Source organism: Equus quagga, chromosome 12 (assembly GCF_021613505.1).
Source record: "Equus quagga isolate Etosha38 chromosome 12, UCLA_HA_Equagga_1.0, whole genome shotgun sequence".
NCBI lineage: Eukaryota > Metazoa > Chordata > Mammalia > Perissodactyla > Equidae > Equus > Equus quagga.
This window is the reverse complement of record NC_060278.1, coordinates 86,318,060-86,330,821: the sequence shown is the minus strand read 5'-3', so window position 1 is coordinate 86,330,821 and position 12,762 is coordinate 86,318,060. Positions and strand designations below refer to the sequence as shown.

Below are 12,762 nucleotides of genomic sequence, written 5' to 3'. Positions count from 1 at the left end.
TTACAAGCAATGTCTTTCAACTCAGAAAGAAGATAACGATGTCCAGTATCTGTACTTCAGTTCAACATTTACTCAAGAGTCAAACCATAGCAGCAGAAGAGTTCAGAAGAAAAAATGGAAATAAGGTTTGGACAGGAGAAAGTAAAACTGTCCTTTTGTACAAACTAGATGACTTTCTATATAAAAAACCAACAGAATCTGCCACCCAATTATTAGAATATGCAGTTTCTGTAAGGTTGCTAGATAAAATTCCAATATCTTAAAAATTAATTGCATTTGTGTACACCAGCAAACAAGAGTAATTTCAAAAAGATATGAATATACAACAAAAATTATAAACCATCTACAAATAAACCTAACACAAGATATGTAAGACCTTTGTGAAGGACAGAAGTAGACTGAAAGACATAAAGGAGACAAGTAATTGGAAAGATCCATCATGCCTACAGATGGGAAGACTCACCATCACCAATACTTTCTCTTCATGTTAATGTATAAATTCAATGTAATTCTTATTACATGCCTGCAAGATTTTTGGTGTAACTTGATGAGCAAATACTAAAATTTATCTACAAAAGTCATGTTAAATGTCCAGCAACAACATAATAGACAACTAAACTGTGGCATATTTATAAATAAAAGTCAATACTATTAAAATAAGTGAACTAGAGCCATATGCATCAAAAGGATAAATCCCAAAACAATGCAGTAATATTAGGTAAAAAGAACAGGTTGCAGGTGGGGCCGGCCTTGTGGCCGAGTGGTTAAGTTCACGCGCTCCACTTCAGTGGCCCAGACTTTCACTGGTTCGGATGCTGGGTGCAGACATGGAACCGCTCATTAGGCCACGCTGAGGCAGCGTCCCACAAGTCATAACTAGAAGGACCCGCAACTAAAATATACAACTATGTACTGAGGAGATTTGGGGAGAAAAAGCAGGAAACAACAAAGAAGAAGAAGATTAGCAATATTTGGTAGCTCAGGTGTCAGTCTTTCAAAAAAAAAAAAAGAACAGGTTGCAGGAAAAATAGTCTAAATTAATAAATAGTCTTTTTGAAATAGTCTTTCAAAAAGTCTAAAATCATTAAAAATTTACATAGGGTAAGGGATCAATTTACATGACACATTTACATATATATATATGTAGTAATTGTTTTTTTTTTTTTTTTTGAGGAAGATTAGCTCTGAACTAACATCCACCACCAATCCTCCTCTTTTTGCTGAGGAAGACTGGCCCTGAGCTAACATCCATGCCCATCTTCCTCTACTTCATATGTGGGACGCCTGTCACAGCATGGCTTGACAAGCGGTGCATAGCTCCGCACCCAGGATCTGACCCATCAAACCCTGGGCTGCTGAAGCGGAATATATGAACTTAACTGCTGCACCACTGGGCTGGCCCCCTGTAGTAAAATATTTTTAAAAGCAAGGGAATAATAAACATTAAATTTGGGGCCAGCCCAGTGGCAAAAAAGAGGAGGACTGGCAGTAGTTAGCTCAGGGCTAATGTTCCTCAAAAAAACCCAAAAAACATTAAATTTAGGATAAGGACTACTAGAAAGGGAAGGAAAGGGATGGAATCAAGCACAGTTACAAACTGCAGTTCTAATGCTTCACTTCTCTCTCTCTTTTTTTTGGTGAGGAATGCTGGCCCTGAGCTAACATCTGTGGCAGTCTTCCTCTATTTTGTATGTGGGTCGGCTGGCCACCCACAAGTGATGTAGGTGCACACCTGAGAACCAAAGCCGGGCCACTAAAGCAGAGTGCACCAATCTTAACCACTTTGCCCATGGGGCCAGGCCCTCACTCCTTTAAAAGATCTGAAGCAGGGCCCAGCCTGGTGGCGTAGTGGTTGAGTTCAGCATGCTTCACTTTGGCAGCCCAGGGTTCATGGGTTCGGATCCCAGGTGTGGACCTACACCACTCATTAAGCCATTGTGTGGCAGCGACCCACATACAAAATAGAGGAAGACTGCCACAGATGTTAGCTCAGGGCCAGCATTCCTCAAGCAAAAAGAGGAAGATTGGCAACAGATGTAAGCTTAGGGCCAATCTTCCTCACCAAAAAAAACCCAAAAAAAAACACCAAACAAAGCATCTGAAGCAAAACATAAGACAAAACATTAAAATTTGGCAAAGCTAAGAGTGGGTACATGAGTGTTTGTTACACTGTGCTTTTTCCTTATTTTGTAAGCTTGAAATATTTCATAAGGAAAGATAGATCACTCGCTGCAATGGGGAAAATGGTGAGACCATAATGCAGGAAGACACTACTTACAGGTTGTTATAGTGAGAGAAGACTGTGGCCTGAGATAGCAGTAGCAATAGGAATGGAAAAAAGGGGGTGGATTTCAGTTATCTAGAGTTAGGCTAGGACTTGTTGACTGACTAGATGTGGAGGATAAGTCAGGGTAACATGTGGAATTATTAACCAAGATAGAGGCCACTAGAAGGAGAGTATGTTGGAGGGGAGAGATGATGAGTTCAGTATTGGATATACTGCTTTCACGATGCTTCTGAGTTAGCCAAGTGGAGGTTTCCAGTTGATAGTTAAATTCAGAAGTTTGGAGCTGAAAATAGCCTGGTCTAGAATTGAGAGCTATCAGCATAAAAATGAGGAAATTCCTGCTATGAGAGATTGAAAGGAAAAGATGTGATGTTTCAAAATACAACTAAATTAAATTATGCCTGCTGATTTTTATCCTATTGACTTTTACCATATTCAGCATTGATTGAGAATAGCTAGTAACTATTATACACTAAATATTCATTCATACTTTAGTAGTTTATTCAGATGCTCTTCTTCAATGCTAGTAATTGGTTTCTTTGGATTAGCTGTAAAGTCAAAGATTTATAACATGTTTATAAGCCCCTAACTCTCACCATTTCCCAAGTTTTATAATTTGTCCATACGGTTCCACAGAAAATTCTGCTTTGCGCTTCTCTGCTGATGTTTTCAGTTTCTAATTCTGGAGAGTCAGGCTTGGCTACCCATGTCCATCTATCTACACTAAAGCCCTTTTAGGACAATTCCATTCACAGGGAAAATATGAATAAGTCAGGAAAGGAGGATGGAAAAGGGAAGATGATAAGAAAAGTGTTACTTTCGGAGACTGGAATATGAAAAAGAGTATAGTTGACTTCTGTGGAAGTGTTCTTTTCAGTATGTTAGCTTGCTAGGGCTGGCATTACAAAGTATCATGGACTCGTTGGTTTAAATAACAGAAATCTATTTTCCTCACAATTCTGGAAGCTAGAAGTCCAAGAGGTGTTGGGAGGGTTGGTTTCTTCTGAGGCCTCTCTCCTTGGTTTGTAGGTGGCTGTCTTCTCCCTGTGTCTTCATGGTCTTCCCTTTGTACATACCTGAGTTCAATTTCCTCTTCTTACAAGGACATCAGTCATATTGGATTAAGGCCCATCCTAATGACCTCATTTTAACTTCATGACCATCTTAAAAACCCTATCTCCAGGAGTGGTTAAGTTCACACGCTCCACTTTGGTGGCCCAGGGTTTCACCGGTTCAGATCCTGGGTGCGGACATGGCACTGCTCATCAGGCCATGCTGAGGTGGCATCCCACATGCCACAACTAGAGAGACCCACAACTAAAATATACAACTATGTACTGGTGGGGATTTGAGGAGAAAAAGCAGAAAAAAAAATGGCAAGAGTTGTTACCTCAGGTGCCAATCTTAAAAAAAACCAAACCTATCTCCAAATTCAGTTACATTCTGAGGATCTGGGGATTAAGACTTCAACATATAAATTTTGAGGGGACACAATTCACCCTATAATAGTGGGGGTGGGGAGGGATGAAAAAAGCAATTCAGTTAAGGAGGTTGAGCAGCTTTTTCTGAATTGAACTTAGTATTCTCTTATTCATTAATTCGAAAATAGCTGAGTACCTACGAGGTATCCTATTGCTGAGGACAGAGCACTCAAACAAGAGTAAGTAAATGACAGATCAAGAAACAATTCTGAGGTTTTTAGCCTGAGCAACTGGAAGGACGGAGTTGCCATTTACTGAGAAGGGCGGAAATGTGAAAGGAAGATGAGGAGAGGGGTAGTTCGAGACCAGGAATAAGTGTGAAATGCCTAGTAGATATTTAAATGGAGATGTTGGATAGGGAACTGGACATAAAAGTCTGGAGACGAGGCCTGGGATGGGAATGTCTGAGCTTGTGATTAAATGTTGTCAACTGAAGATACACAAACACTAGTGAAAGCCTGAACCTGGGTATCTTAGAGGAAGTGAGTATAAAGTAGAGGTTCAAGGACTGCTCTTTAGGTACAGTACTCTCATTTGGGGACATCATGGAAGATAAAAAAATAGAAGCCACATGAAGAGTATAATCTGCTGGGCTGTAGGCACTGTGAATTTCAAGATTAAATATACAAATATTCACGTAGGAATACATTCTAGCTGTTTAGGTTATTATAGTGATTAGATCTATGATTAAGAAAATATCTTTTTAAGTCAATTATTTTAAAACTTTGGCTTTTGTCAAGGTGTCAACAAACAAGACTACAATTAAAAAGAAGGTCAGAATAAATATATTATTTGTAGCAAAGGATACAAAAGCATTTAAGAGACTGCATACAAATCTCACTCCAGAACTTAACTGGGACAAGTACAATGGGTAAAGTACCTTAGGCCAGATAAGAGAGTTAATATAAAGTTTTCCTTCCTCCCCTAATTCAAGACTAGCTGAAACTAGCTATTCTCTTAGCTGAAACACAATATATAGTAAATATGAAAAAGCTTGTTTGCAGCAAAAGATAAGATGAAAAGGGCAGTTTGCCAAATGCACCAAATTCCAAACCAGCTGGAGATTTTGTCGTAGAAGAGTCAAAGGCAGGTTACTGTAGAAGAAAGAAGACTAGGTATGAAACTGAGGATGTCACGTTGAATCCTGATTGTTCGGTCAATTTATCAGCTGTGGGACCTTGGACAAGTCACTCCAGAACTATGCTTTCCTCATCTGTAACATGGAGGGAGGTGTTGAAAGGCCCCTAAAGTAACAACTAAGAAAGTGCTCTGTTACACTATGCAAGTGTAAGATATTATTAGGCAGCTATCCATCAGAAATGTATTAACCATCATTATGTCACTATATGTTGAAGTAACTACAGGATCTCCTCCAATGCTAACAATTTTAATATTTAAAGATATGTTGCACAATTGCCTGCCAAATCAAAACCCTGTTGATAACTTTAAAGCAAGTTAAAAGCAACAGCAACACAGCTGACTTGATAATGTAAATAAAGAAAAGTGAAGTATGGATTGTTGCTTCCCAGCTCCAGCAAATGTTTAGTTGGAATAATACAGTTATCTACTACAACTGCACAACACCTGTTTCAAATTTCCACCAAGTTGATATTCCTCACATGAACAGAAATGACTTAAAATTACATTTGATTAGTATCTTGCCTTCCCATGGAGGTTTCCCCCACCACAATCTAAATCTCTCAACCTCTTAACATTGTGCAGCATTACTGTTCTGGCCAAACACATGCAGCTAAAGTCAGCTCAGAAGTGAGACTGTTGGGGTAGGGCCTGTGGCTAAGTGGTTAGTTTGCGCTCCGCTTCAGCGGCCCAGGGTTTCACTGGTTCCGATCCTGGGTGCAAACATGGCACGGCGCATCAAGCCATGCTGAGGCAGCATCCCACACAGCACAACAAGAAGCAGGCACAACTAGGATATACAACTACGTACTGGGGGGCTTCGGGGAGAAGAAGAAGAAAAAGGAAAAAGAAAAGAAGATTGGCAACAGATGTTAGCTCATGCCAATCTTTAAAAAAAAAAAAAAAAAAAGAAGTGAGATTGGCAGAGAATAAGCTAACTCCAGTCTTCTTGGTCAAATATCTTACACATTTTTCTGGAGACAGGGAGAAATGATGTAAGTTTCTCACACAGCTAGTTAACGACTTCCCTAAGCTTCAAACCCAGGTCTCTCTGGTCCCATCTACTGATGCATCTGTGCTACAATTTCTCTGGAACACAGAACCTTCTAAAACAATAAATCAGTAAATCCTGACGGGGCAAGTATAAAACATATTACTATGTATCACTTATCCATCTCCACTGTTCTACTTTAGCTCAAGTCACTGTCATCTGTCACCTGTACTACTGCAACTGCCTCCTAACTATTCTTTCTGCTTCTGCTTTCCTTTCCAAGCCATCCTCCACATAGCAGTCAAGGTGCTGATTTAAAAACCTCAAATAATAGATCTTGTCCCAGGTCAATTTAAACTCCTCTAATGGCTTCCCATTGCTCAAACTCTTCACCTTGGCTTAAATGCAACGATCTACTCAGCAGCTTTCAAAGTGTGGTCTGGGAACCCCTGGGGATTCTAGAGACCCTTTGGGGGGGGGGGGGTGTGCACGCACACACGTGAGCACAGGGTCAAAACAATTTTCATAATAATAAGAGGTTATCTGTTTTCTTTACTCTTACTCTTTCATGAGTGTACAGTGGCTTTTTCCAGTGACTACACAATGAACGAGGTCAGAGGAGGCTCACAACACAGAAGCAGATATGAGAATCCAGTTATCTTCTATTAAGCTGATCATTAAAGAGATTTGCCTAAGAAACTACAAGCAAGAGCAGTGGTTTAATAACAACTGTTAGTTGATGAACAGGAAAAAAAAAGACATATAAATTTACTTGACACTAGGGAGATAAAGTAAATATGAAGATAGAGGTATAAGAACCCATCAGTATCACTTAAAAAAAAAAAAAAAAAAAGTCATGGGGCCGGCCTTGTGGCGAAGTGGTTAAGTTTGAGTGCTCTGCTTCGGTGGCCTAGAGTTTCGATAGTTCGGATCCTGGGTGTGGACATGGCACCGCTCCTCAGACGATGCTGAGGTGGCATCCCACATGCCACAACTAGAAGGACCCACAACTAAAAAATACACAGCTATGTACCAGGGGGCTTTGGGGAGAAAAAGGAAAAAATAAAATCTTAAAAAAAAAACCCTCAAAAAAAGCATCATCACGCATATAATAAAGGCAGTATAATGTTACATAAATTATGAAGCAATTATTTGTGTTAACTATAAAGAAGCTGAATATCTATGTTTTTAAATTGCTGGGGAATATCACAGACTAATGTAGACATCAAACCTTTTGTTCATAACTCTCTCCATAGGCCTTTCTATCCCAAAGATGCTATATTTATCTAGATCCATCCTCCCCCATATACACACAGCTGTTAGTCTTTCATAGTGAAAAATATTATATTTTAAAAGGATGTTAACTTTTGCTATTTTAATTATATTATATTGAGTAAAAATGTTCAATGCAAAAGCATATGTGCCCAGCCCCATCTTTCAAATATTAGTAGGGTAACCACCAAGTTAATAATGACTTAAAATTTTTTTTCTAAATAACATTGCCATGCTCAGTTAACTCGGAAGTACAAATATTTTTCTTTCCTGTTCATATTTATTCTTAAAACGTTAAAAAGAGCCTGCCAATGCTAGGATTCCACTTGGTTCCATGTCCCTTAATATTTGAAAAACTGGTTCATATGTTCTCCCAGTCTGAAGAATGGCTGGCCAGCCCAAGAGTTTCTTCCTTGGGGTGGATAACCACAAAAAGAGAACTACAGACTCAGGAGTATCAGGGACCAAAGATCAAGCTCTCCCAAGATGGGAAGCCCCTGGACCACCTCCCTGGCTGACACCCAGCTTCTGTTAGGGAACTCTAGGCACTTAGGGGTTTGCCTTACTGCAAAGAGAGCACACACCATTGCTGGATAACTGAAAGTGGTTCTTGGCAATGGTCACTAATTGCTAATAGTTCTGTCTACTGGGTCTTACCACTGTCAAATATTTGAAGAAAAGATAAAAATTCCCACAACAGATAAAGACCAGGGGTGGTGTCTCCTCAGCCTCCTTGCACTCCTCCTTTCACCTCCAACCCTGAAGCTCTATGTTAGATTCATTCATTTGTGCGGCTCCCACAGTCCCAAGCTGTCCTCTGTTGTTCTTCACCATCTTTAAGTTTCAGCTCTAGTTTAAGTGATACATTTTGCATTTATACCCTTGAAGTTTCCATCTACCACAAACTTACTTTATACTTAGTTTTCGTAGAAATAAGTCTTCAGGGGCCAGCCCGGTGGCACAGCGGTTAAGTTCGCACGTTCTGCTTCTTGGCGGCCCGGGGTTCGCAGGTTCAGATCCCGGGTGCGGACACGGCATCACTTGGCAAAAGCCATGTTGTGGTGGGCGTCCCACGTGTAAAGCAGAGGAAGATGGGCATGGATGTTAGCTCAGGGCCAGTCTTCCTCAGCAAAAAGAGGAGGATTGGCAGTAGTTAGCTCAGGGTTAGTCTTCCTCAAAAAAAAAAAAAAAGAAAGAAATAGGTCTTCAGTTTAATCAAAAGCTTTTTGAGGCTGCCCCGTGGCCAAGTGGTTGGGTTCACACACTTGACTTCAGCTGCCCAGGGTTCACTGGTTCCGATTCTGGGCGCAGACTTGTGCAGCACTCATTGGGCCATGCTGTGGCAGCATCTCACATAGAAGAACTCGAATGACTTACAGCTAGGATATACAACCATGTACTAGGGTTTGAGGGAAAAAAGAAAAGAGGAAGACTGCCAACAGATGTTAGCTCAGGACCAATCTTCCTCCCCAAAATAAACAAACAAACAAAAACATAAAAGCTTGTTGATGAGGGGAAGGGGTCTATTTATAGAAATGTTCTTTTTTCCCTTCTTTCAGCTCCTCAATGTTGAACCATTCCTGCATTATGGGATTACGTTGCTTGATTACGCTGTATTACTCTTAAATACAGCATTAGTCTTTAAAATAAACCAACAATTACAGAAAAAGATAATGCAGTTTAAATCTTTCAAACAGGCCAGAAATGAAGGAGAAAGAAAGAAATATCTCGAGTTGAATGACAATGGTACTTCTTAGGTTAAAATATATTTATTTGTACCTAACTTTCTATTCTAATTACAGAAAATGATTCAAAAAGTTCACTTTTTCTCCTCTAAGTTCATCATTTTAAATAACATTTGAGCAAAGCAAAAACACAGACTAACAGTGCATATTTTAAATTAAAATATCAACAACAAATAATAGTTGAGTCTACTGAATGGGAAGTTTCAATCTTCCCCTTTTAGTAGGAAGACCCAATGATTCACTCTAAATTCTTGACTTCATCACTATCAAAAATTTCTAATGCAATTTAAACCATGCGAATGAAACAATGTTTGGAACAAACGGTCCAGATGTGAGCATCTGCCTCTCATTTGCCTTGGGACAGAAATCGTGAGTTAAGATTAATGGCTTTAAATGCCAAAACAGCCCAGACATAACAAGTTAAAATGAAATACAAGAAAAATGATTCAACTTTTGGTCTTGGAACCATCCAAGATGTTTTTCCATACAGGTCCACTTAAGGGAATGTAATTAAAACTGATTTCAATCAACAGAGGCCGAGTATTACGTTTAAGTAGTAAAGTTTAGATTTAGGTAGAGACAATGCTAGGAGACTCTCCTATATACTTTTAGAAAGCTAGCAACCAAGTTCAGAGCTTTCAAACTAGGACAACCCGGAATTTCTGTGCTCTAATTATGAACCTTCTGAGAAAAAGAAAAATTAAGAGTCAAAATACCTACGTCTGTGGGATCACAGGACCTTTTCCTGATTCAGAGCTGCATTCTATCTTTACTTCCCAATTATAAATCCCTTTGGCCCTTCAGTTCTAACCAAAAAGTACTTCTGATTATTTAGAAACTCTTGACTATGAAGGATCTTAAGATTTTTTCCCCCCCTGAGGAAGATTTCCCTTGAGCTAACATCTGCTGCCAATCCTCCTCTTTCTGAATGTGAGACGCCACCAATGTATGGTCAGTGACAGATGAGTGGTGTAGGTCCATGCCCGGGAACCAAACTCAGGCCACTGATGTGGAGCACACTAAACTTAACCACGAGGCCACCAGGGCTGGCCAAATGATCTTAAGATTTTCAACTCATATCCAATGCAAGAATTTGCTATAGAATACAAATGGCTTCCATGAATCCAGTCTCTGCTTAAAACCATCAGAGAAAGACAGGATGAGTAGGTTCCATTGTTTTGGATAAAGAATCAACATCAACAGAACTACAGTTTACTCATCTCTAAAATAAGGGATAATTATGATAATAATTAATTGCAGTGTTAATAGGATTACATGAGCATATACTTGCAGCCCTTTTGCACACTGTAAAATACCATAGCTACCACCTTTTTAGGGGAGTGCGGCAAATGATCAAATAGAGACTGCTATGCAAAGACGAACAAAAGTATTAAATTTATATTTCAATAGCCAACCATAAAGAGTAATCACGCTTTTCCTCTATTGTTAAGCTTTTCTCCCAAAGTTAACTTTCAATTTACCATGGCCAAGGTTTTAATATCAATTTCTCCACATTTCCTCAGCCAGCCCTCTATCACTCTGTCAAAGCATAACAAAAATAGGATGGTGAATTTTGAGAGAAAACAACGATGTAGTTACAGTGCAAACTCTAAGGCTTCCTAGATTATCTATATGCTTGCTACCTTCCATTAGTTACAGTATCCGATTACTAATGTACTAGGAAGAAAAGCACAGAAATAAATGTATTTTGAACGACCAACATTCAATTAGTGGGATTAAAAAATGATTTCTCTGCCAGAAAAATGTTCATACCATTTGACTGTGTGACTTCACTCCTGGGAATTTGTCCTTAAGAAAATAACCCAAGGGAAAAAGCAATTTATACCACAGAGGAATGGTTAATTAAATAGTAGAACTGCATGTCAATGCAAACTGTGAAGGCATTACAACTAAAATTATGGGGGCCAGCCCAGTGGCATAGTGGTTAAGTTTGCACACTCTGCTTTGGCGGCCCCGGGTTCACTGGTTCAGATCCCAAGTGCAGACCTATGCACTGTTCATCAAGCCGTGCTGTGACAGGTGTCCCACATATATGATAGAGGAAGGTGGGAACAGATGTTAGCTCAGGCCCAATCTTCCTCAGCTTTTAAAAGGAGGACTGGCAGTGGATGTTAGCTCGGGGCTAATGTTCCTCACCAACATATATTTATATAATTATGAAGATCATTCAACACTTGGGGAAATGTATACAATACAAAACTCTGTGGGGCGAAGCCTCCTACAAAATTATATATGTGGTATGATTATGATTATTTATCAAAAATAGATACATATGGTCACAGTATGGAAAGGAACACGAAAATGAAATTCAGGACAGAGTGGAGATAACAGATAAATATCAAGTTCTTTGAATCCTTTGGAACATTGCTTATGAAATATTTTCATTTGCTCTCTCACTAAATTTTCTTGTCTACTGAAGAATTATAAGACACCCACTGTGCTGCCAAGCATTCCTAATATGTTAAGTCTTTCTTCATACACAAGTAGTATGGCAGTATGATCCAGTTACAGCGACCTCATTTTTGAAACCGTTAATTTTGAAAAGCAATTAGGGTCAGAGAACAATGGGGCAGATTATTTAAAATAGGAAGCATAACAGAAAAACCAAGATTGGAAAGTCGGAAGCCCGACCCCAGTCCTTCTCCACCTCAGCAGAACAGACGGGAAAAAGACTCTTAATTTAGACCGACTGGATAGGTTACAATCTCAGTAACTGGACTGTATGACTAAAGGCATGTCAGTTAACCTGTCAAAACCTCACCATCAGTTTAAAGGCTATCACTTTTGGGTACACAGTAAATGCTTAAACAAATAAGCACACCTAAAGCAGTGGTTCACTATCTATGTAAAATAGGCAATTAAGTCTGCCTCTCTCTGCAAACTGTTTCGTCATCAGGAAATGAAGTTAATAATCCTGTTCTAAACGATAAACCATTTTACTAAACATACCAACATCAACATCATCATCATCTTCATCATCATCTACTACTATTGTTGTTACTACCTCTACTGTTCCTACCACGAAGCTGGCTAGAGTTTACCTAATGGGCTGAGGAAGATATCTTCTAGTCTAAAAATGTCTAATTACAAACATGAGAGTATGCAATCAAGAAGGGAAAACAGCAAGTCCACAACTAAACGCATAGTATGATTGACACAAGAGAGGGTACAGGAAAGTGCTTCCAGCATTTTGAGACAGTTGTCCTCTGGGAGTGAAAGTACTGAAAATGAATGCATACTACAGTAAAGCTCCCTGCACAAAGAATACATCTGATAAAATGGTTTCTAAATGCATTGCTGGTAGAGACCTAGTCATCACCTAAACCCAAACAAGGTAACTCAGGACTTAAATATACTCAACCAACATTCCTCTATGATTTATTATTTAAATTTAACAAATAATTCATTCCCAATTGTACGCAATTTTATCCTTTATAGAAACAAGGAGATTAAAAGATTTACTAAATATGATTTACTTAATATAAAATATTGACTTTTCATATAAACATACTCAACTAAGAAACAGAGAAGAAACACCCTAAAACCTCATCAAACATTATATTCAAATTATTGGTTCATAAAAATAATTACATCTCCCCAAATAAGGTTCACAATTAGTTGAATAACTTCAAACTAGAAAGCCTATAGTCAGTCTGTTCAAAGAAAATGAGACCCAGACAAGGGCTCAGTCCGTGGCCCTGGGAAGTGACCCATTATCATGTGGCTAGAACAGCTTTGTAGTAATGACTTAAACTGAAACAAGTGGTTTCTCAAATTAGCACAATAATATTCTTCTAGAAAGGACTGGTAGATGGCAACACAATCTAA

At 39.0% G+C, this 12,762-nt stretch overlaps 1 protein-coding gene across 5 annotated transcripts in view; it reads right to left on the bottom strand.

Moving 5' to 3' along the window:
• The window catches only part of CBFA2T2 (CBFA2/RUNX1 partner transcriptional co-repressor 2), a 140,178-nt gene that overhangs the window by 49,649 nt on the left and 77,767 nt on the right, over positions 1 to 12,762 (bottom strand). The window contains exon 1 of one of the 5 annotated variants that reach the window (XM_046679092.1): positions 8,079 to 8,209. The exons of 3 other annotated variants lie outside the window; for them this stretch is intronic. The gene's annotated coding sequence lies outside the window, so the exon portion shown is untranslated. Of the gene's footprint in view, positions 1 to 8,078; positions 8,210 to 12,762 lie in introns of those variants that run through there. One more of the 5 variants, XM_046679091.1, reaches the window with a different exon arrangement.